This window comes from Lissotriton helveticus, chromosome 4_1 (genome assembly GCF_964261635.1).
Source record: "Lissotriton helveticus chromosome 4_1, aLisHel1.1, whole genome shotgun sequence".
Classification (NCBI taxonomy): Eukaryota; Metazoa; Chordata; class Amphibia; order Caudata; family Salamandridae; genus Lissotriton; species Lissotriton helveticus.
Window position 1 is genome coordinate 1,248,814,384 of NC_136063.1, and position 24,549 is coordinate 1,248,838,932.

Genomic DNA, 24,549 nt, shown 5'->3' on the forward strand with positions numbered 1-24,549 from the left:
AAAACAATAAAAACACATGTAAACAAAAAAAGAAAGATCGTTGGTTAAAGTTTAACAGAGATTCATTGAGGAGCAGTTAATGCTTCATCTTACTGTATGCAGTAAATTACTCGTAGAAACTGAAACTATGTCATTGATTTTAATGAGCCTTAAAAGTTAATAGATAACTGCTTCGGGAAATGCACTTTGGAAGATACCTTACCTATTTAGGATAGTTGTCCAGCGTTTTCATTTTTCATTAGGAGAATCGTGTTAAAATGGAGCATTGTTTGAAGAGACAGAATATCATGCTTTTTTATCACTTTCCCAACCACTGAAATATGTGATAAAAGAATGCTGGGAATAATCTATACAAACATGTGGGTATCAAGTAAATAACATTGTTTTGTTTTTTTGGTGGGTTTTTTCAGTTTCTTGATTCTCTCACATGTGTTTTGGCCAGGGGCAGTTAATTGAATCTCCTATTTTTTGCAGCTTTTAATTAAGAAAGGGTCACATTTAGAAGAAATTCAGGATGGCATTACAGCATCTTGGTCACTAGCTTTAGAAAGAAATCATCTCCAAAAGCAATACTAATATTTTTTGTTTAGCACAAGTTTTGTAGACAAACTAGAGTCCACAATCTTTCCTTTTTAGGTCTCAAATACCAGACAGTGCAAGCTGTCTTGTTGCAAAAGACAAAGGGCCTCATTACAATGTTGGTTGGATCACGACCGACAGGCCGCCGGTTGAGGTCCAACTGACATCTAGTGCTGCGGTACGACTGCTGTATTATGATGCGAGCGATCGGAGACAGCGAGCAGAGAGACCGACTAACCAACACTTCCGACGGGTTCAAGAAGACTGTTGAACTGCCGGTCGGATTGTAATGCCCTACAATAGGGGGATGAATGCTCAGGCACCGCTGTAGGGATTACGATGTCCCTTTCAGACAGCCTTTCAATGGTGGGAAGACCACCATAGAAAGGCTGTCCAAAATGGACTTTAGGGCCCGCTAGCAGGGCCCCATCCCCCTTCGGGTTCCGCTATTAGGCCTGGGGGGATCCTGCGGTGCCCCACAAACATCCATATCCCGTGTGCCAGGCACCAAATGGCACACGGTGAATGGATGTTTGAAAACATCCATATTTCCAATGCGGTTTGTGCTGCAGTCCTTTTCTGGCCGCAGCACAAGTCCGCAGTGGAAACATTTATGTTTCTGACCGCTTCATGTGCAGTCGCATCCTAATTTGTCACTGACTACTAGTTGGGCGGTTTCTATTCTGATACGATGTCGGTCAGATGCTCTTCCAACCAACATCGTAATGAGGGCCATAGTGTGAACTTACAGTGGGCTTAAAGCCTGCCCATTGCTTGCAATTGGTTGGCGTTATTGTCACTCTCATTAACTTGCTTTTTATTCATTACTTTGAGTGGGCTTGCCTACCTCACTTGTGTTTGTCCTTCCCTGTGTCATAGCATCTTTACTTGATTTGTTCCACTGCTGTCTTTTTTAGGAACTACATTCTTTTTGGTTAGGCACTCCATGAGAGTGCACGTGTTTTCCAGCTGCCACCCTCGTATGCTTCTCTTCCTCCACCATGCCTCCGGCTGATTTCTCTCACCCGTGTGCTTCTTCTCACCCTTATCTGTATTGTGCTTCTCCCACAGCATTGCTTTCTTGCTCGTTAACTTACCCCACAAGTGCGGCTTCCAACTCACACCTTCCCATCTCTAATACTTACACCTCACCCACCTGCTCTTTGTTGCTTCCCCATTAGACCTGCCCACTCCCGTTGCTTTCACCGACCACGCTCCCAGTCCCCGTTGCTTGCCCTCCCATCCACAGCCAGACTGGAAACAGAAATCAACTCTGGCAATTCCACTGGACCGTCCACCCCCCCACGCCCCCCCCTGCCGGTGGGGTGCAACTGAGAAGCACTGGCTAGGGGTGTTTGGGAGGGTGCTAGCGTGTCAAGCACCGCTGCTGCTTTCGTTATGGGGGGAAGACACTGCAGCACTGCTTCAAAACCGGCCCCCAGTAACAGAACTGGCCCTCACCCTCCCGGCCCACCGGGGAAACGCCCGGTGCCTGCTACGGCCAGTCCAGCCCTACTTCCATCTGCCCGTTCTCCATTCCTGCCCCTCCTACCTGTTTGCTCCCATTTTCTGCCCCCTCCCCACACCGTTTTCATTTTTGGTTTGTTTATTCATTTTGTGGAGGACCAGGCAGCCTATAAACCTTAGAAGCATGTTTACTTTATTTCTGTTTCTTTTATTTTTTATTTACTAATGCATCTTGGATCGGTAAATAAGAACAAATGGTGCCTGCGTGATTTTGTAGGCATGCATTCATAATAGAGCTTTTCTAGCTTTTTGCTATGCTGCATCAACCTGCTGATGCTGTACAACATAGCTAAAAGACATTGGCAAATCCAATAGGTTCCAAAGACGAGCTTAGCCAATGCTGATTTATTTTGTCTTTACCTAGACACATGTGTCATCACTGTCCTGAATTCATCATTGAACTACCCTGTGTCTGCTTTTCAGCAGATCATTTGAGACCTCATAACTGTACTCAAATGCAGCAGCTCACCTGTCAAGAATAGCAGATGGAGGAGAACATAAGTGCCCAACATTGAACATTGTATATTGCACCAAATAAAAGGCCTTAGTTAGTGTATGGTGGACGGGAGACCATGTTACAAATATGGCTGATGTCCTGGCCACAGTATTATAGATGCATTATTGCCTCTGAAACTCGTATTTCGGTAGATAGGATATCTGCCACGTTTTGACAGAGTACCCCATCTCTCAAACTCTAAAAACCCAATGTTCTTAAATAGGATGCATAATTCTCCCTAGGAATTCCATCTTCCATCCCTTGAAGTTAAGGCTGCAAGTTTTAGAAGTATTAGAAAATTCTGCATTCTACATTTATCAGAATGATACAGGCCTTTTACTTAGCCCCCACAACAAGAGTTGCAATGTATGGTGCTGTAATAGACATGTTCCCTAATCAGTTTGCCCACTCTTTTGGTCTATTTGAATTTTTTAGAAATCATAGTCCAAAGTGTATGTAATAAGGAAAAATATATTATTCTCTTTTGGTGGATGAAGAACTTTATGTATACAGGTCACTCTGCGTCCTGATTTCTAGTGTTAACTGTAATTGACAAATGTGGGACCTTGTCAGACTATAAGGTCAACAGTGAGAAGGCTAAAGTTACGTGCTGAATTCTATCCTATAACTCTGTATTATTGAAGCTACTGTTAAGGTGTCAGTGTGGGGAGGTGCTGATTACCTCTGATCTTAAAGCTGAAAATAAATGTAATAAAATCACTGCCTACATGAAGGTTCAGATTTCTTGCAGGAATCAATTGCCCTTGTCAAAACTCAATTCAGAGGGCCACAGGGCAAGCAGGAGCTGCTGGGACCAATCGTGGGGTTTGAGGTCTTTTACCCCTGATATCCTAGAGCCCGATCTACTATGGGCCTTGAGCAACTGGGCCCGGCACCCTTTCAGCACATGATTCTCAGAGGTGGCTTGGGTTGACCAGTCCTATGTTTCTCGGGGCGGGAGGTAGACACAGGGGGCTAAACACAGGCTCACAACTCAAAATATGTTCAGCAGCAGCAATAAATGGCTGTCCAGTCAAATACCTGCTTTTATGAAAAAGGACTATTTATATACAAACACAAAGTAAAAAATTGCTTTCACTAACAATACAGACAATCCTATGAGGTCAGGGCTCTAGTCTTTTGACAGGCGGATTCCTGAGTTCCACTCCCCTCTCGCTAGTGGTAGAGGCCAGTCCCCCTTCATTATAAGTGAAATTCAGGGTAAACCCCACTAGTAATCAGAGTCTCAGTAATCCCACTCTGTCTCTATATTAAAGTCAAAAGTGTTCCAGCACTGAATCGCTACACAGCAGGCAAGTTCCCCTGGGGCTGTGTGGCCTGTAAATCAGTCTTACTCGCACCTGCAGGACATGCACAACCAGAGTTTTCATGCGCACCTCCATCGCTGGCACTAAAGCTGCAGCAGCTGTCACCAGTAAGTTCCTCCTATGCAGCCCAGGAGGGGCATCTGTCAGGTGTCTTTGAGTTCCTTACATGTGGTCATTCGGAGGCAGCGGCCCTAGGGCCCTCGATGCTCGGACATAGGGTCCTCAATGTTGCTCTTATACTCGTAGGTTTCCTGGGATCGTCTCCACAGGTGGAGGGGGTGGGGTGAATTTGTGACGCTCCTGGTGCTAGTCCTCAGTTGGGGCTTGGGCCCACTCCGGTCACCATGGTGGCCTCCTTCTCATCAAGATTGTGTCGGCCAGATTATGCTCCTTGCCTTGTCCCAGTGGCCCCCATACTTGGTCAAAGTCCTCTCTGTGTACATTTTTACTGTGGCCCTACTTAGCATACGGGGTCATCAACTTCACTGTGCACACAGGCTATGGCCCAATTGGTATGGCAGCAATCTCCACAGCAGCCCCACCTGTCGTACAGGGTCGCTGACTTCACACCTGCATGTGGGCAAAGGCCTGATCGGTACATCAAAGTTCACAGCTCACTCCACGGGTCCTTCCCTGGCCTACGGGTGTTACTGATTTTACCCTGCACGCACACGGCAGTGACCACATTGCTGCAGTAGCTGTCTCCTCACACCTTGCTACAGGGTTCCAATTGCCCAAACCCCCACTGGACCTCTCTTCCTTCAATACTTTCCTCTACCCCACCAGTCCCACTTGTGCAGGTAAGCAGGCCTGGTACTTGGATTCTCTTGGTGATGTCCCACTCAGTTGGTAGACTGTCAAGTCTCCTCCTCCAGTCCTGGTAACAGGCAGAAATCTTGCAGAGCTTCTCCTTGTACAGCCCAACTGGCTGATTGACAGTTGATCATTTTGAGGGCCTCAAGCTCCCCATCTTAAAGTTTGTTTCCAGAAACCAAATTTGATTTAGAGTTGGAGTCTTTGAAGTTTATGTTGGGGGTCTACTTGCTTTTGAAGTGCCCTCTCCCCTGCCCTGCCCTTAGTCCAGAAAGCGGTCTGTCACAGCAGGAGTGATTTGAAATCTGATAGCCCCACAACACAGGGCATGAGGGTGACTTGAGGTTCACATCTCGATATCAGCCAAAGTGATATGTGTACCAAAAGGTTACCCAAGGGCCTCTGTCCTACTCTTTATGATTCTCTTACAAGCCCCATCTCCTTCTCAAGATGGGTCCAAGCCCCCTTACAAGTGACCGCTCTGAATCAAAGAGCACCATTTGAAGTATACTGAAGAGCTTAGATCGCCATTCCTCCATTGAGTCCCTCCCAGCTTACAGGAATGCAGCAATTCACACTTCTATCTGGGGGTATTCCACTACCTCCCCTAACTTCTCATATTTCTCCAGTTAGCCCTAGGTCCCCCAAAACAGAACCCAGAATCTACCATGTATTCAGGCACACATTACACCCAGCATATGCATATAACATATATGCAGTACACAGCACTACATCTTCCATTTACTGTATTATATACACAGGCACAAATACATCCAGCGATGCATAAACTTCAAGCATTGCACAGCACTGCACTATTCCTGTTTTATACCATCCACACACACACAAGCACCCAGCATATGTATAACACATGTACTGCACAGCACTACAAACCAAGCCGATGTAGGCCAAGGATGAGTTTAGGACACAGAAGCAGAATTTTAAAATGTGAGCCTGTAATCCTCAATCCAGTGACACAGGTAAAAACATACTATGCACTCCTGATCACCACATGGTATACTGCCACTACCATGCTTATGCTGTTTCACTACTGGCAAAGGCAATAGCCTTTCACAACAATGAGGGTAGTTCTTTGGGTGCCCCTTCCAGTCCCCTACCAGTCCAAAAAGTCCGCCATCCGTGAGACAGGCCTATGTCTTGGCACACACGCATGATCTGTGTTCACCCATGGCAACAAAAATCAGCATCAGGGATCTCGACATCAGTACAGTTGGAGCATTCAGGGCAGGGTGCATGTCCGTCATTATACGAGTGACTATTCAGTCTCAACACCCAAATGCAGAATCATTTATTTCATTATGGTAATGTTACCAAAAATTGCTTTTCTATCTGACACAGTCTCTCTATATAGTGATAACTAAATACTGCGGAAAATGTAATCGATGATGGACAGGTTTGTTCATGGTTTATAAAGGAGCTTTATGGGAAAATATTGTGAAGATCTAGCTGGAGTGTAGAATTTTATGAAAGTATTTGCTTGTCATAGGGAAAGAATGCTTCAGAAATCTACAAGTCAATAAAAAAAACATGTATCCCTTTGGTGTCATGCAGCAAGATGATAAATTGTGGCAGTGTTCTCATTACATCAGAGATCTGATAATATAATAGCCTCTCTGATTATGTTTGGGCTTTTATCAGGGTTTGAATTCAAGCTAGACTCTGATTTTGCCACCTTCCCACATATATATATATATATACACACACATATATATATATACACACACACATATATATATATACATATATATATATATATATATATATATATATATATATATATATATATATAGATGTTGTTCCCTGTTGTTTCTCAGCGAGGCGACTTTGGTGTATATATATATATATTTATATATATATGAAGACAATCCTACTCCCAGCAAGAAGAGGTACGTACACGAGGCAGGTAAGAATAAGGCTTACTTATTGAGCTTCAGGTCTCCTGCGACCCCACATGACAAGAGAGACGCGTTTCGCCTGCGCAGCAGGCTTTGTCATATATATATGTTGTTGTCACATGATACAGTGGACCAGTATTTCATCAATCCCAGTTCTGTGCACAATCTTCAAAGTCTAGAGGCTAGTACAGCATTGAAGGCAAAGAAAAGAAAGGAAAAGATCAAAGCACAGGTGACCAATCTTGATTGACGTGATACAGTGTTGCCAAGTGCCTTTGGAAAAAAGGTTAGGGAACCCTTGAGTGTGGAACTACCGGAGTAGTGTGGGTCCCTTCCTTTCCTGCTGTAGTGAAAAGGGAGAAAGAAACAGAAAAAAGAGAAAAATTCATGAAAATACATGAACATGAATCAAAACTTATAATACAAATCTTTTATACGCAATGGCTTTTAGATATACATGCTCCCAAAAGAAGCAACAGGAAGAAAGCAAGCCTGTGGGCTAAGATGAGTAATTCTTTTTCATACAAGTGTAATCTTAGTTCCTCATCAAGGTTTAACCCCCCCCCCCCGACCCCCCTGGGGATTTGGTCTGGAGATCAATGATATACTTGGATTCCCCTGGTCTGAGTATTAATGCTCTATTACCTCCCCTGGGGGATCGTGGGATGTGTCCCATAGCAAAATAGCTGAACAGGGCACTATTGGAAAAGTGGTATTGTTGGAAGTGGCGGGCTACGGGATACTGTTGATCCTGGTTGGTGATTGCCCGCAGATGTTCCAACGCACGTTTCTTCACTGGATGGACTGTGCTGCCTATGTATTTCAACTTACACGGACATACCAGACAGTAAATCGCAAATGGGGTCCCACATGTAAGGAATTGGGTAATGGTTTTCATTCTACCTAACCCACCTGGGAATTCTTTCTTCATGATGCTGTTTTAGCAGGCCTTACAATGCCCACAAGGTAAGAAACTCTTGAGTCCCTGATTTTTCATTGTGTTATAGATTGTTATATCACTGTGTCTCTGAGACTGTATCCTTTCCTATATGTGATGCAGGGTTTTTTTACTTATGATAGGACCTATGTTGGGGTCACTCTTGAGAATATCCCAATGCTTGGTAAGAATATTCCTGATGTCTTTGGCATTCCTGTTGTATTTTAGTACGATTCTAGTTTGATCGTCTTGTTCCATGGTTGTAGGTTTACTCTCTGTTCTCATCTGTAAAGTGTATGTTCTCTGTATTTGTTCTACCTTGCAAAGGGTTTTGTTGAGGACCCAAGTGGATACCCTCTGGCTTTGAACCTTTCTGTCATGATAGCAGACTCTTTCTTGAAGCCCGCCTCAATACTACAATTATATTTTGCCCTCAGCAGTTCCCCAAACGGTATACTTCATTTCAAGGGGTCCAGGTGACTGCTGAGGTCATGTAGTAAGGTGTTTCCTGCTGTGTCTTTACGAAAAAGTTTTGTTTGAATGGTGTCGCCAATTACCTCTACTCTGGTGTCCAAGAATTCTACTGAAGTTCTACTCATGATACTGGTAAGGGTGATGTTATAGTTGTTGTTATTAAGTTTTTCGATGAATTTAGTAGCTTCCAGTTCATTGCCCCTCCACACCATGAAAATATCATTGATGTAGCTGAGCCAAAGTTCCACCCTCTCTAACTCTGGAAAGATGGATGTATCCACTAGGGTCTCCTTCTCCCATTTGCCCAAGAACAGCTTCGCAAAGCTTTGGGCAAAACATGTCCCCATCGCGGTACCGGTCACCTGTTTGTATAATGTGCCATCAAACATAAAGATATTGTTTGTAAGGCAAAATTCCATCATTTCAAGAACCATGGTGGTATGGGATTTGAATCTAATATGTCTGGTCTGTAGAAACCGCTTGCACCCCTCTACACCATGCTCATGTTTGATTATGGTGTAGAGTGAGCTGACATCCAGTGTGACAAGTAGGAACCCTTCTTCCTAGTGTATGCCCTCCACTTTGCCAACGAAATCCTTTATGTCCTTGACATGGGATGGAAGTTTGCTGACACATTCCCTTAGAAAAAAATCTACGTACTTTGAGATGTTTTCAGTGACACTCCCTTTGGAGGAAACTATGAGTCTCCCCCGGGGATTTATCTAGTCCTTGTGAACCTTTGGTAGAAGGTACAGTACCGGAAGAATGAGATAATCTTGTCTGAGATAACAGTATTGTTTCCATTCAAGTATCCCTAGGTCTTTCCAGTTTTTTAGTTTCTCCCAGATACATTCGACACTGTTGAAGTATGTCTCTCTATTTACTTCCATATAGATTTCATGATCTTTCAGTTGTCTTACGACTTCTGCTATGTATTTGGCTCTATCAAGGATCACCACATTCCCACCCTTGTCCGCAGGGCGGATGCCAATATCGTGATCCTCCGATAGGGAGAGCAGGGCTTTCTTTTGGGATGGAGTAAGATTGGGTGTTTGTTGTGCCTTAAACCATTCTTTATGTCTGAATTTAACTGGGTGTGTATTAACTATGGGCCCGATTCACAGAATGAACTTAAGACTAAATCCTAAACTTACTACTATTTGGTATTCACAGAATGCACTTACTACTTTCGGGATTCACAGAGTGAACTTACTACTTTCGGGATTCACAGAATAAACTTACTACTTTCGGTATTCACAGAATAGATTTAAGACTACTAACTCTAAGTCCGAAATCGGGGAGTAAATTCCGGCCCGGAGGCGGAGCTTCCGGCTTGGGGGTGGAGCATGCCGCCTGGAGGCGGAGCTTCTGGCCCAGAGGCGGAGCTTCCAGCCCGGAGGCAGAGCTTCCGGCCCGGAGTCGGAGCTTGCGGCCCGGAGTTGGAGATTTCAGCATGGCAAAAATCCCCACCTCCGAGCCGGAAGCTCCGCCTCCAAGCCGAAAGCTCCGCCTCCGGGCCAGAAGCTCCGCCTCCGGGTCGCAAGCTCCGCCCCCAAGCCAGAAGCTCCGCCTCCTGGCCGGAATTTACTCCCCGATTTCGGACTTAGAGTTAGTAGTCTTAAATCTATTCTGTGAATACCGAAAGTAGTACGTTTATTCTGTGAATCCCGAAAGTAGTAAGTTCACTCTGTGAATCCCGAAAGTAGTAAGTGCATTCTGTGAATACCAAATAGTAGTAAGTTTAGGATTTAGTCTTAAGTTCATTCTGTGAATCGGGCCCTATATCTTGGAACGTAACAATGTTGTCATGTCCCAATGGTGGATAAAATGTAGAGCGTGGTTTAAATTGTGTCATGGCAGTTTGGCTGTGTGTTATATCCAACTCATCTAATATATTGTCAATTGCATTATTATGCATGGTATCTGCATCCTCTGTATTAGATTCAAGTTGGTGCAGCATGACAAGAGTATCAACATCGCTTATGTTCAAGTCCAAGGTGTTTTCTTCATTTCCCCTCCCGTATGTTCTTGGGATCTGCTAGGCTTGAGTAAATGCCATTTTTTTAATTTTAATTTACGGACAAACTTGAATAAGTCAATGCAGGTTTCTGCATAGTTGAAGGGAAGTGAGGGGAAGAATGTCATACCCAGACAGAGTGTTCTTTTCTCCCTATTGGTGATGTTTCTCTTGGACAGGTTAATGATAGTTTTATTCACAGTGTCCATATCCATCATTCCACTGATGTGGAGCTTTTCGCCTGTTGTCCCATGTGCCCCCCCCCTCTGCCTCTTCTTCCACCTCTGTTGGATTTGTTTTCGTCTTTCCTTTTTACGCCTCTTCCTCTTCCGAATCCTCTTTGTGCTTTCGGCTTGGTTGTGGATGGTCCTCTTGGGGTTTTGCGCCCCCTCCGTAGGTTCCTGTACTCGTCTAAAAAAGTTGCCCATTCCTCCTTCTACTGATACATTGCTTGATGCAGCCGAGTTGTCTGTCTCGTTGCCACTCATGGACGTTTCTTCTGTTGCTGAGCTCTCTGAGATTCTCGTGGCTGGACTCGTGCCTGGCATTTGATTTTTGTAGATATGATTGTATTTTCTACTGAATGTAAGTTTACGGACGTGCTTATAGTCCTCACAGTCTCTGTGAAGTTTCCACTGTTTGCGCTCTTTGATATCTGCTTCATGTTTTTTTATACTGCACTTGATTTCATCCATTGCCTTACTGTATGCCAAAGGTTCCATATTTGTAGCCAGGTCATCTGTGTATTTTTTGATCTCCTCCAATAGTTTTTCCCTATCAGACCAAGCATACTTTACTAGAATTTCTAGCATCCGTTTAGAGCTTAGGGCTGAGTTTTGCGCCCATTCTTCCCGCATTTTAGGATTGGGATTCTCATAAGATGAGATGGTGTATATCCTTAGGCCTCTTGGGACCTTGTCTATAAAGTCCTGCAAGGATATGGCCTCCAACCATTTGGATACTTCCAATTTGTACAGTTTCTCCCGTTTTTTCAGTTCTTTACATTGCAAGTCCTTTGTCTATTGCAATATTGTACTTGGTGGTCATTTTCTATTTATTGGTGACTTTACTCACTTCCATCGTGTGAGCAAAGCGTAACTGCCAAAACGCGTAGCCTGAAAGCACAATAAACTTCCTGAAATTGTATTTATTTTCATTGTTTCCTGAGAGTGCATTACTTTCGCAGCGCGAAACGGATTTGGGTTAGTGACTAAACTGTGTGAATGTTTGTATCAGTCTGTCTGTTGGTGTATAAGCGGCTGCATGAGTTGGTGAGAAGCCACATGACTGTCTATATGGCTTATCGATTGGTTGCCTGAGTATTTATATGGGTGCCTGAGTGTGTGCGTGGGCGGGTGGGAACTGTGTGACTCTATGCATAGATGTTTGAGTGGTTGAATCACTGGGTGAATGGGTTCAAGAGTGCATGTGGAAACAGCTGTATGGGTGGGTGAGTGTGTGTTTGGGTGTGTTGGTGAGTGAATGGACGTCTCAATGTTACATGTCCAAGTAACTATATATGTAAAAGGCAGTGCATCTGAAAGTTGAAGTATATAAATGACTATACGTGAGAGTCAGTGATTGTGAGAGTGGCTGTATGGATGAGTGTGTACTTGTATCAGTGATTGTATAAGAGAGTAAGTATGCATTTGTTTCTGTTTGAATAAGTGATGTGGTGTGTACATAACTGTATAGGTCAGTAAATGGAAGTGTGATAGATTCTTTGCATGACTAACTAGGTGTGTGAGTAACTCTGGATAAGTGGTGGTGTGTGAGTGTCTGTATAGGTGTTTGAGTGCTTATGATAGTGATGTATTAATGGGTGACCACATGTATGAGTGATTGTATGGGTGAATGAGTGGATGTGTGTGTAGACCTAGGAATCAGTGAGTGCGTATGTAGTAACTGTTATTGATGTGTCGATGGTTTCAAAAATGGTAGTCTGTATTTTGCAGTGGGTGTATCAAATGTTATATTAGAGTGTGAGGAGGTGGATCAGATTTTCACGTGGAAGATGTCATCAGTGATGTCATTTAAGATGTCATCAGTGATGTCACTGACCATGTAATGAATGATTTAACATGTGACGTCATCAGCAGTGCATTGCTGAGGCGTGAGTTATAGTCAGGTGAACTAACTACAACAGGGGAATTTCTATGGTTTTGTACCAGAGAAATGTCCAACTAACTATAACGTCCTTGAACCCCATGGTTGTTTCAGTGAATTTCTAAAGTTTTTTAAATGCTAATTTCTAACTATAACATGCATGAAACCTATGGATTTTTCAGTGCATTTCAACGTTTTTTAAAAATGTTAATTTTGAATTATAATGTTCATTAAATCGATGGTTTTTTCAGTCATTTTGATTTTTTTTGTGATATTTTGTAACTTTAATATCCTAAAAATAGGTTTGTAATTTTTTTGTTTGGTATTAAAATAATGTAATGTCTTCTGTTTTCCTAAATATTAATATATTTTTTTGGGGGGGAGAAAAAAGTGGAGTCGCTCACACATCTTGTACCTATCTCGGTGGGTGTGCGGATTCAAACCCCCATATGGGTAAAGTTGTGAAGGATGCGCGTTTCAGCCAGCCCACTCTGCTTACGCTTACAGGGAGGGAACTACAATGCTACATGTCCCAGGTCTTCCTTGTAGTGATCTGCTGATCACAGGTCTAGTTGTCAACATGCCACAGCCACTCCCTCACGGCTGATGTATACCCTCACCACAACCATGCAGCACAGGCGTCACAGGACATGTGACCCTGCCAATAAAAAGGGCCGGCCGCATGTGCTCGATGCCATTTCCACTCTTTATCTGGGTATATCCGTGTGCTTATTATGTTGGTGGCAGCCGAGGCATTTTGGCTGATACGGGCCTCCCGCAACGTGGCGATGATTTGAGGTACACCGAGTTGGTGGCAGCCGAGGCATTTTGGCCGACACGGGCCTCCCGCCATGTAGCGATGACTTGAGCTGCACTGAGTTAGTGCCACCAGAGCTGAGCTGGTGTGCAACCTGCGATAATGCGTAGGCCTCGATACATCATCCTGGCAATCAAGAGCCGATTTGAATTGTGAGCGTGGCTCGACCGCGTGTACACCAAAGGCAGCTGGCTGTACAGACATCACTCCTCTGTGCGGTGCAGCAGGATGCGCTGGGGGTCTGTGCTGCGGAATCCAGCGATGGCTGAGGAGGTTGCTCTGGCACGTGGTGGGCCCTCTTGGAGACATGCCAGTGGCAGCAGTTGAGCATTGAGGTCTGGGTGCGCAGGGTCAGGCAGTCATCGCTGGGCGGCAGACTAGTCTGGGGACCAGGGCTAGGATGCTTGCGAAAGATGTAGGAAACATGCACATTGCCTGAGAAGTTTGCGACTACATTAGTGTACAGGCCCCGGTGGTCCAGTTTTGCCTGTACATTGTTGGAATGCGCTTGGTTTCTGTTGCGGTGATTGTGTGCAGTGTCGGCAGGGGGCATAAGTTGTACGTGGGTGCAGTCAATTGCCCCCAACACGTGCAGGAAGCCTGCTATGGCGTGGTTCCATTGCTTGGTCTCCAGCTGTTCCTGCGCAGTGTGGGTGAAGCCCTGCCCGCAGGTAGGTCGCCCCCCAGCCGCCACCCGGCCCTCCCGTGACGCTGACCCCGCTGCCTGGTTGCCGCGTGAGCCCCTCAGGTGATCGCTGCATTGGATTTTTGTTGCTATGCTTTTATTTCATTTTTGTGACTCTTGCTTCGTGGTGATTGTATTTCTGTGACTCTTGCTCCCCTTGTGGCTTGTGACGCCTTGCCTCTGTGACCCCCCCGCTCCCCGCATTGTCCCATGCTCTCACTCGATCCCCTCTGTGCCTTCTCCCCGCCACTGCGTCCCTGCGGCCCCGCCCCCTTGCCATCCCCATTCGACAACCCACTCCCGCCTCCCAGCTGCTCCTCCCTCCCTCAACCCCTCTTATGGAGACCTCACAGCGGGCGCACGCAGCGGGCACGCCGCTGGTGCGCCGAAGGTGCGGAAAAGGCAAGCCCGTCTGCGCACGTCCGTGCCTGGACCGCGCCCAGCGCCAGATCCTCTGGCCCCCGCCGGAGCCAGGGTACCCGACTGAAATACGACTCCGCCGCCCTCAACGCACTCAACACCGGACGACCACCCGCCTGCTACCGAGCCACCCCGAAACGCACCCACGGACCCTTCACCTGTCAAGCCTACAAATTCAAAAACAAAGTGGAATCCACTTGGACAGTTTGAGATGGTGCCTACTGTGGTGGGGAACACTCAGTGTTGTTTAAATACCCCTCACACACCATCAGGCCCCTTGGTGTCATGCTGCATCATAGGGGTCTTCGCACCCCACTCCGGGATGCGGCGTGCTGTGACCGACGACTACGTGGGAGCACTTTCTATTGGACTATGTGTGAATGCGTGTGGGGTAAAAGGACGTATGTGAGTGGTGAGTTTAAAGTGAGTGAAAGTTAAAAAATACCTGGCTTGTGGGGTAGAAAAATAAATTTTTATTAAGCCCCCGGCTGGTATTGTTAAAAGGGGTGCAGTGAGAGGTTGTGAGTGTATAGTTAAGTACACCAACCTCGTTTGTGCTTCTACATGGACATGTTTCTGAGTTCAAAGCCTCCTTCTTCAGGACGGGAATTGCACACAGACCCACCTTACTCACATGTGTATATGTATCAAAGTGTATTATACAAAAATTAAAGAAAAAAGTGAACTATAGGTGTAATGTACCTAGTCACTAGCTCATTAACGTAATCATTCTTTGCCAAATCGGCGTGTAGTGAAGACCTAGAGGGAGAAAACACATGTTAATTCCTTTTCTCGCTATTCATTACTGTCATCCTCGAGGTATCAGTGACCTTAAGGAAAAGTGAGGTGTTGCTATGTACTACATATAGATCATGTGTTAGTTAACCATGCAACCTGTAAAAAAATGACACAAACTAGACAAGGACACACATAAAACATATAGTGCACACGTGTTGGTAACATGTTCATTCCTACTGCTGGTGCAGGAGATATAAAAAGAAAATGATCTTACTCAATATACAAGGATAAAGTGCCTCATGAGCCTTTTACGTTTTGGAGGGTTCCATCAGGCACAATAGGACGATCTAAAATAATGAGAAGGACTCATTATAATCCATACTGTACAAAGAAAACTTTATTGCTCCCCACCTTTCAGTGGTTTCTCAAGCGTCTAACTCACGGTTACTTTGACGAAATTCGACCTCCTCCCCTCAACGTGGCTCCGATGATACTGCCACTGAGAGCGGGCTGGTCTTTTATGCACCTCGGAATTGGTAAAGTGCCTGTAATGGGTAGCGTAATTGAGCCCATATTAGGGTTGGCTGGAATAAGACAGTATCCGGTACTGCGCGGTTGCTAAGACGCTATCGTTTTATGCATGCGTAGTGCTGAGTGTCTTCTTAGGCATTGACTTCTTCGTGATTGTGCGCGGTGATAATTCTGACTCGCGTGTAGTCTTGCGCATGCGCAGATGTCTGAGCGCTTCCTTCGTCTCGTAAGTCGATAATGATCTGATAGTTAAAGCTTGCAGGCTTTGCAAAAGACCCCGATATCTGGCGGGACTTCTATTTCGGTTATCGCACCGTTTATTGGATTCACAGAAATGTCACTAGCATTGTACAAACACTCTGATATTAGTTATTAGTTGGGCATGTGCAATGGTAGGCTCTCATCGGACGGATTCTATTACGCATGTACAGATAGCACAGCGACTCAGGACATTTGGGCAGGCAGACTTCTTTATGAGAAAGCATACAAGTATTACCAAATAGCCTACATTCGTGTTAGTGATTATCCGAGTCTTTTAGGTGGATGGTTAACATACGTAGAGGTCTGCTCGTCCGCATTGTCTGTCGGAGCATAGTGTCTGAAAAACAAAAGCTGACCATTTCTAGGTGTAATCAGTGTCTGTTGACATAAGATATGTCCAGTGTTATCAGATAGTGTCTCTGTTGAGTTGAGGGCCATGAGTGACATTTGCATGTCATCGTAGTTGTCGGAATGTCATCATTAAGGCCTACAGTATGGGTACCAAAACGGAATACCCATCTCTGCTCTTTTTCAAAAAGGCCTGTCTCGGTAGGTAGCTGTTCGATGACAGTCCATAGGAGATCATTTACACAATGTTGCTCGGTGAGAAAATGGGTTGCCATCTTAGTTGTGGATTTTTTGCATCTGACATTGCTTTTATGCTCGTTCATCCTGGTTGTTACGGCCCTGGTGGTCATGCCCACATATTCCAGGCCGCATGGGCATGTGATCAGAAATACAACGTTTCTGCTATTGCAGTTGGTGAAGGCTCGTTGTTCCCATTTGCTCCCATTTCTGAATGTGAGATTATGACTTTTCTTCGTCAGGTGGCAGCTACCACAGTTCCCACAGGGATAATGTCCTTGCAACCCCTGTAGCCTAGTTTGTTGGTTTGGTGTTACTTTAGGTCTAGTGTGGACCAGGACAACTTTCTATTTTTTTCCACGTCTCTGGGCAAATAGAGGTTTCTCTAGATCCAGTGTGCCACTGGTTAGGATCCTCCAGTGCTTGTTGATCATTTTCGACACCTGGTTCGAATGTGAACTATACGTAGTGACACACACTGGTCTCTCTTGGCTACTCTCTGAGGGTACCTTGTCCTCCAGGAGGGCATCGCGGTTATTGTTCCGTGCCCTTTTCATTGCCGAGTTAATCACTCTGTCAGGGTAATGTCTCTGGTTAAGTTTATCTTTCAGATCCAGGGCCTGAGCTTTGTACTTATCAATGTCACTGCAGTTGCGTCGTAGACGTAAGAACTGCCCATAGGGTAGGTTCTCTCTCAAGTGGCGAGGATGAAAAGCTGTCAATACCGTAGCAGACAGTTTCTGGCTGTTGGCTTGAAATACGTTTCTGTTTTTAAGGAACCTGCCTCGTGATATATATTGAGGTCTAGGAAAACCATGGAGCTGTTAGACATGGTGTGGGTGAACTTGAGATTAGGGTTTTGATTGTTGAGCCATGTCAAGAAGTCTGTCACTGACTGGCTGTCTCCGTTCCAGATGACCAGCACGTCATCAATATTTCGTTTCCATGTTTGGACGTTCTCTCTGTAGGGGTTGTCTAGATGAAGGATTTTTGTTGCCTCCAAATGGTGGACATATAGTCCCGCCAGACTCGGCGCAAACTTGTGTCATGGCATTGGAGGTATAGGGTGCCTTCATATTCAAAGAAGTTTCTGGTTAATGCGGTGGATATACATTCCATCACCACACCACGGGGGGTTTTGTACTGCCAAGTAGTTGAGTGCAGTACCTCCTCAATGATGAGGAGAGTCTCGTCATGCGGTAAGCTGGTGTAGAGACTCTCCACATCTAGACTCAGAAGAATCTGAGTGTCTGGATGACAGTGTGAGCTCAGATGGTAGCTCAGCGAGTTCAAACACGAGCGGATACCAACGGAATAGATACCAGAGAGGAGGGTATAGACAACAGAGACCCCAAAAACCACATCAGAGAGGATGGAGAGGATATCAAGGCCCACCACAATATAACCAATTCCAAGGCCAATCACAGTTCCCCCCAATACCAGTACGGTCCTCCACCGATGGGCCCTATGTACCCACCATGGGCACCCGATTTAAAAGGAGGAGCCCAAAACCAACAACCTTTTTTAGGATGGGGCCCTGGACTCAGCAGGGGCAGGAACAGGAAAGGGAACAATGTAACATGGCAACCGGAAGAAGAATCAGACCCCAGGATGTACACCAGGAGTATGACAGGGGCCCTGGCGAACCAGGCATCCACAAGCAAGAAGGGAACTTAGTGATTAATATTACCCCAGTGCCACTCACTGATATCCAAAACCAGGTATTAAACAAGGGACTTGGTTATGTCCCAACCAACAAACTGGACAGTTTCAAGCTACACGGCGAAGTACAAAACTTCATCCGGAGTATCAAATTAAAAGCATACTTCAGTGGACGAGACTTGACACCAACAGTCTCAGACACTGGTCTACGCCCAAAATCAACATTTACACCACCGGACAATACACTGCCAGTAGAAGTCTTGGCTTTTGAAAAAAGCAATAATGACTGAACTGAGCGAACTAAATTCCACTCCCAAGAATAACTTTGTGAATATGAGCAGGAAAGAGAATGAGGCAATGAGGCAATAAGAGAACTTTGCCAGAACAAAGAACTCATGATAAAACCAGCCGACAAAGGTGGAGCAGTGGTGATTCAGACCACAACTGCATATGACCAAGAATGCAGGAGACTCCTGTCTGACAGGAGGAACTACCAGGTGCTAACAAATGACCCCACTGAGTCAATACGCGTTACAATAGGGGCGATGGTGGAAGAGGCCCTAGCACACGACTGGCTGACTAAAAAAGAGGCAGAATTCTTAGTTCAAAAGGATCCCAGAACACCCTATTTTTACTGCCTACCAAAGGTACATAAAAACCTGACAAGTCCACCAGGCAGACCGATTGTCTCAGGAATCACTTCGATCCTGGAACCCCTGTAGAAGTTCGCAGACGCATTCCTCCGACCTCTGGTTCAGGCAACAGATACTTATCTGAAGGACACCAAGGCAGTCCCACAGCTGCTGAAGGATATCCCCTTTAATCCAGACACTCAGATGCTACTGAGTCTAGATGTGGAGAGTCTCTACACCAGCTTACCGCATGACGAGACTCTCCTCATCATTGAGGAGGTACTGCACTCAACTACTTGGCAGTACAAAACCCCCGTGGTGTGGTGATGGAATGTATATCCACCGCATTAACCAGAAACTTCTTTGAATATGAAGGCACCCTATACCTCCAATGCCATGGCACAAGTATGGGCAGTACTTTTGCGCCGAGTCTGGCGGGACTATATGTCCACCATTTGGAGGCAACAAAAATCCTTCATCTAGACAACCCCTACAGAGAGAACGTCCAAACATGGAAACGATATATTGATGACGTGCTGGTCATCTGGAACGGAGACAGCCAGTCAGTGACAGACTTCTTGACATGGCTCTACAATCAAAACCCTTATCTCAAGTTCACCCACACCATGTCTAACAGCTCCATTTCCTAGACCTCAATATATATCACGAGGCAGGGTCCCTGAAAACAGAAACGCATTTCAAGCCAACAGCCAGAAACTGTCTGCTACGGTTTGATAGCTTTCATCCTCGCCACCTGAGAGAGAACCTACCCTATGGGCAGTTCTTACATCTACGACGCAACTGCAGTGACATTGATAAGTACAAAGCTCAGGCCCTGGATCTGAATGATAAACTGAAACAGAGACATTACCCTGACAGAGTGATTAACTCGGCAATGAAAAGGGCACGGAACAATAACTGCGATGCCCTCCTGGCGGACAAGGTACCCTCAGAGAGTAGCCAAGAGAGACCAGTGTGTGTCACTACGTATAGTTCACATTCGAACCAGGTGTCGAAAATGATCAACAAGCACTGGAGGATCCTAACCAGCGGCACACTGGATCTAGAGAAACCTCTATTTGCCTACAGACGTGGAAAAAATTTGAAAGATGTCCTGGTCCACACTAGACCTAAAGTAACACCAAACCAACAAACTAGGCTACAGGGGTTGCAAGGACATTATCCCTGTGGGAACTGTGGTAGCTGCCACCTGACGAAGAAAGGTCATAATCTCACATTCAGAAATGGGAGCAAATGGGAACAACGAGCCTTCACCAACTGCAATAGCAGAAACGTTGTATATCTGATCACATGCCCATGCGGCCTGGAATATGTGGGCATGACCACCAGGGCCGTAAAAACCAGGATGAACGAGCATAAAAGCAATGTCAGATGCAAAAAATCCACAACTAAGATGGCCACCCATTTTCTCACCTAGCAACATTGTGTAAATGATCTCCTATGGACTGTCATCGAACAGCTACCTACCGAGACAGGCCTTTTTGAAAAAGAGCAGAGATGGGTATTCCGTTTGGGTACCCATACTGTAGGCCTTAATGATGACATTCCGTGGGGAAAACTACGATGACATGCAAATGTCACTCATGGCCCTCAACTCACCAGAGACACTATCTGATAACACTGGACATATCTTATGTCAACAGACACTGATTACACCTAGAAATGGTCAGCTTTGGTTTTTCAGACACTATGCTCCGACAGACAGTGCGGACGAGCAGACCTCTACGTATGTTAACCATCCACCAAAAAGACTCGGATAATCACTAACATGAATGTAGGCTATTTGGCAATACTTGTATGCTTTCTCATAAAGACGTCTGCCTGACCAAATGCCCTGAGTCGCTGTGCTATCTGTACATGCGCAATAGAATCCGTCCGATGAGAGCCTACCATTGCGCATGCGCAACTAATAACTAATATCAGAGTGTTTGTACAATGCTAGTGAAATTTCCGTGAATCCAATAAACGGTGCGATAACCGAAATAGAAGTCCCGCCAGATATCGGGGTCTTTTGCAAAGCCTGCAAGCTTTAACTATCAGATCATTATCGACTTACGAGACGAAGGAAGCGCTCAGACATCTGCGCATGCGCAAGACTACACGCGAGTCAGAATTATCACCGCGCACAATCACGAAGAAGTCAGTGCCTAAGAAGACACTCAGCACTACGCATGCATAAAACGATAGCGTCTTAGCAACCGCACAGGACCGGATACTGTCTTATTGCGGCCAACCCTAATATGGGCTCAATTACGCTACCAATTACCGGCACTTTACCAATTACGAGGTGCATAAAAGACCCGCCCGCTCTCAGTGGCAGTATCATCGGAGCCACGTTGAGGGGAGGAGGTCGAATTTCGTCCAAGTAACCGTGAGTTATACGCTTGAGAAACCACTGAAAGGTGGGGAACAATAAAGTTTTCTTGGTACAGTATGGATTATAATGAGTCCTTCTCATTATTTTAGATCGTCCTATTGTGCCTGATGGAACCCTCCAAAACGTAAAAGGCTCATGAGGCACTTTATCCTTGTATATTGAGTAAGATCATTTTCTTTTTATCTCTCCTGCACCAGCATTAGGAATGAACATGTTATCAACACGTGTGCACTATATGTTTTTGTGTGTCCTTGTCTAGTTTGTGTCATTTTTTTACAGGTTGCATGGTTAATTAACACATGATCTATATGTGGTACATAGCAACACCTCACTTTTCCTTAAGGTCACTGATGCCTGGAGGATGACAGTAGTGAATAGCGAGAAAAGGAATTAACATGCGTTTTCTCCCTCTAGGTCTTCACTACACGCCGATTTGGCGAAGAATGACTACGTTAATGAGCTAGTGACTAGGTACATTACACCTATAGTTCACTTTTTTCTTTAATTTTTGTATAATACACTCTGATACATATACACATGTGAGTAAGGTGGGTCTGTGTGCAATTCCCGTCCTGAAGAAGGAGGCTTTGAACTCCGAAACATGTCCATGTAGACGCACAAACGAGGTTGGTGTACTTAACTATACACTCACAACCTCTCACTGCACCCCTTTTAACAATACCAGCTGGGGGCTTAATAAAAATTTATTTTTCTACCCCGCGAGCCAGGTATTTTTTAACTTTCACTCACTTTAAACGCACCACTCACATACGTCCTTCCTTTTACCCCACACGCATTCACACATAGTCCAATAGAAAGTGCTCCCACGTAGTCATCGGTCGCAGCACGCCGCATCCCGGAGAGGGGTGCGAAGACCCCTATGAGGAAGCATGACACCAACGGGCCTGTTGGTGCGTGAGGGGTATTTAAACAACACTGAGTGTTCCCCACCACAGTAGGGACCATCTCAAACTGTCCAAGTGGATTCCACTTTGTTTTTGTACTATACTCGGGGAGACTGAATCCACTTTCCTCTCCCTCCCTCTTCTGTTAGAAATAAAGCCTGCAAATTCACCAGCCTCCGACCCCGCCCCCCGCCTGCCACGCCAAGCAACAACGACAACCACCTCAAGTGCATCCTCCTCAACACCCGCTCCGTCCACAAGAATGCCGTCAAACTCTGGGACCTCCTCGACTCAATAACACCAGACGTCGCCTTCCTCACGGAGACCTGGATGAACACGTCCTCGGCCCCCGACATCGCCATAGCAATCCCGGATGGCTACAAGATCACCCAGAAGGACCGCACCAACCAATCCGGAGGAGGAATCGCCATTATCTACAAGTACACCATCAACATCACGACCAACGCCAAAGACACACTCTCCACCGCCGAACACCTACACTTCCAAATACACACCGACCCCAAGACCACCCTGAGAGGAACACTCATCTACAGACCCCCGGGCCCGCGCACAGAATTCAGCTAAACCATCGCCGACTTCATCAGCCCGCACGCCCTAGCCTCACCAGAATACAACCTCCTAGGGGACCTGAACTTCCACCAAGAGAAAAACAACGACAACAACACCACCACCCTGCTCAACAACCTGGCCAACTTCGGACTCAAGCAACTGGTCGACACACCCTCCCACCGCGCCGGCCACACGCTCGACCCCATCTTCTCCGCCAGCAACCACGTCTCCTTCAGCCACTCCACAGAACCACACTGGACCGACCACAGATGTATCCACTTCACCTTCAAAAAGAGTACATCCCACCACCGCACACAACAAATCCCCCGCAGATGCTGGAGCAAAATCACCACAGACCAGCTCCTCTCAACACTAAGCCAGAACCCGCCAGCCGACACCGCTGATCCTAACAAGGCAGCACACAACCTCGCACAATGGATCACCAACTGCGCCGACAACCTCGCTCCACTGAAGAACCCCCCAGGCACGACCGGCAACAGGAAAACATCATGGTTCACAGACACTCTCAAAGAATCAAAGAAATCCTGCCAGACCCTCGAAAAAACCTGCCGCCATGATCGGACTTCAGAAAACATGACAGCCCTCAAAAACGCCTCCCGACAACACCACCAGCTGATCCGCACCACCAAAAGGACATCGTTCAAAGAGCGACTGGACAAGAACACCCACAACAGCAAGGAACTCTTCAGCATTGTCAAAGAGCTCTCCAACCCCAGCACCAGAAACAATGACATCACACCGTCACAGGACCTCTGCAACTCCCTCGCCACATTCTTCCACCGTAAGATAACTGACATATACAACAGCTTCGGACCCCAAATTCCGCCTCCAATCCCAGAACCAACGACCCCTACCACCACCCTCAAAGCATGGACACCCATCAGCACGGAAGACACCACCCACTTCATGAACATCATCCACTCCGGATCCCCCTCTGACCCATGCCCTCACCACATCTTCAACAAAGCCGACAGCATCATCGCACCCCACCTCCGGAACATCATAAACAGCTCCTTCATGTCAGCCACCTTCCCGGAGAGCTGGAAGCATGCAGAGATCAACGCCCTTCTGAAAAAACCCACGGCGGATCCCCGAGACCTTAAGAACTTCCGCCCCATCTCTCTTCTTCCCTTCCCGGCCAAAGTCATCAAGAAGACCGTCAACAAACAGCTGACCGCTTTCCTCGAGACTAACAACTCGCTCGACCCGTCCCAGTCTGGATTCCGAGCAAACCACAGCACCGAAACCGCTCTCATCGCAACCACCGACGACATCAGGACCATGATGGACAACGGAGAAACAACCGCCCTCATTCTCCTTGACCTCTCGGCAGCCTTTGACACCGTCTGCCACCGCACCCTAATAACCCGCCTCTACAACACTGGGATCCAAGGAAAGGCCCTGGACTGGATCACATCATTCCTCTCCGACAGAACCCAGAGAGTCCGCCTCCCTCCCTTCCGCTCTGAAGCCACCAAGATCATCTGCGGTGTACCCCAGGGCTCCTCACTCAGCCCAACCCTCTTCAATATCTACATGATCCCCCTCGCCACCATCGCACGCAAACACAACATCAATATCATCTCCTACACCGACGACACCCAACTGATACTCTCCCTCACTAAGGACCCAGCCACCGCCAAAACCAACCTCCAGGAAGGAATGAAAGACGTCACAGAGTGGATGAAGCTCAGCCGCCTGAAGCTGAACTCAGACAAGACGGAGGTCCTCATCCTCGGACAATCCCTCACCGCCTGGGACGACACCTGGTGGCCCACAGCGCTGGGCCCTGCGCCGACTCCCACAGACCACGCACGTAACCTAGGATTCATCCTGGACTCCTCCCTCTCGCTGACCAGGCAAGTCAACGCCGTATCCTCATCCTGCTTCAACACACCGCGCATGCTCCGAAAAATCTTCGGGTAGATCCCCACAGATACCAGAAAGACTGTCACCCAGGCCCTCGTCACCAGCCGACTGGACTACGGAAACGCCCTCTACGCAGGAACCACAGCCAAACTCCAGAAACGACTTCAGCGCATACAAAACGCCTCCGCCCGACTCATCCTCGACATCCCCCGCCACAGCCACATATCCGCCCACCTAAGAAACCTGCACTCGCTCCCCGTCAACA

General features: G+C 46.4%; 1 protein-coding gene across 3 annotated transcripts in view; it reads left to right on the forward strand.

The window, feature by feature from the left end:
* The window catches only part of LOC144827482 (cytochrome c oxidase subunit 4 isoform 1, mitochondrial-like), an 821,858-nt gene that overhangs the window by 400,528 nt on the left and 396,781 nt on the right, over positions 1-24,549 (forward strand). The gene's annotated exons all lie outside the window — the stretch shown is intronic.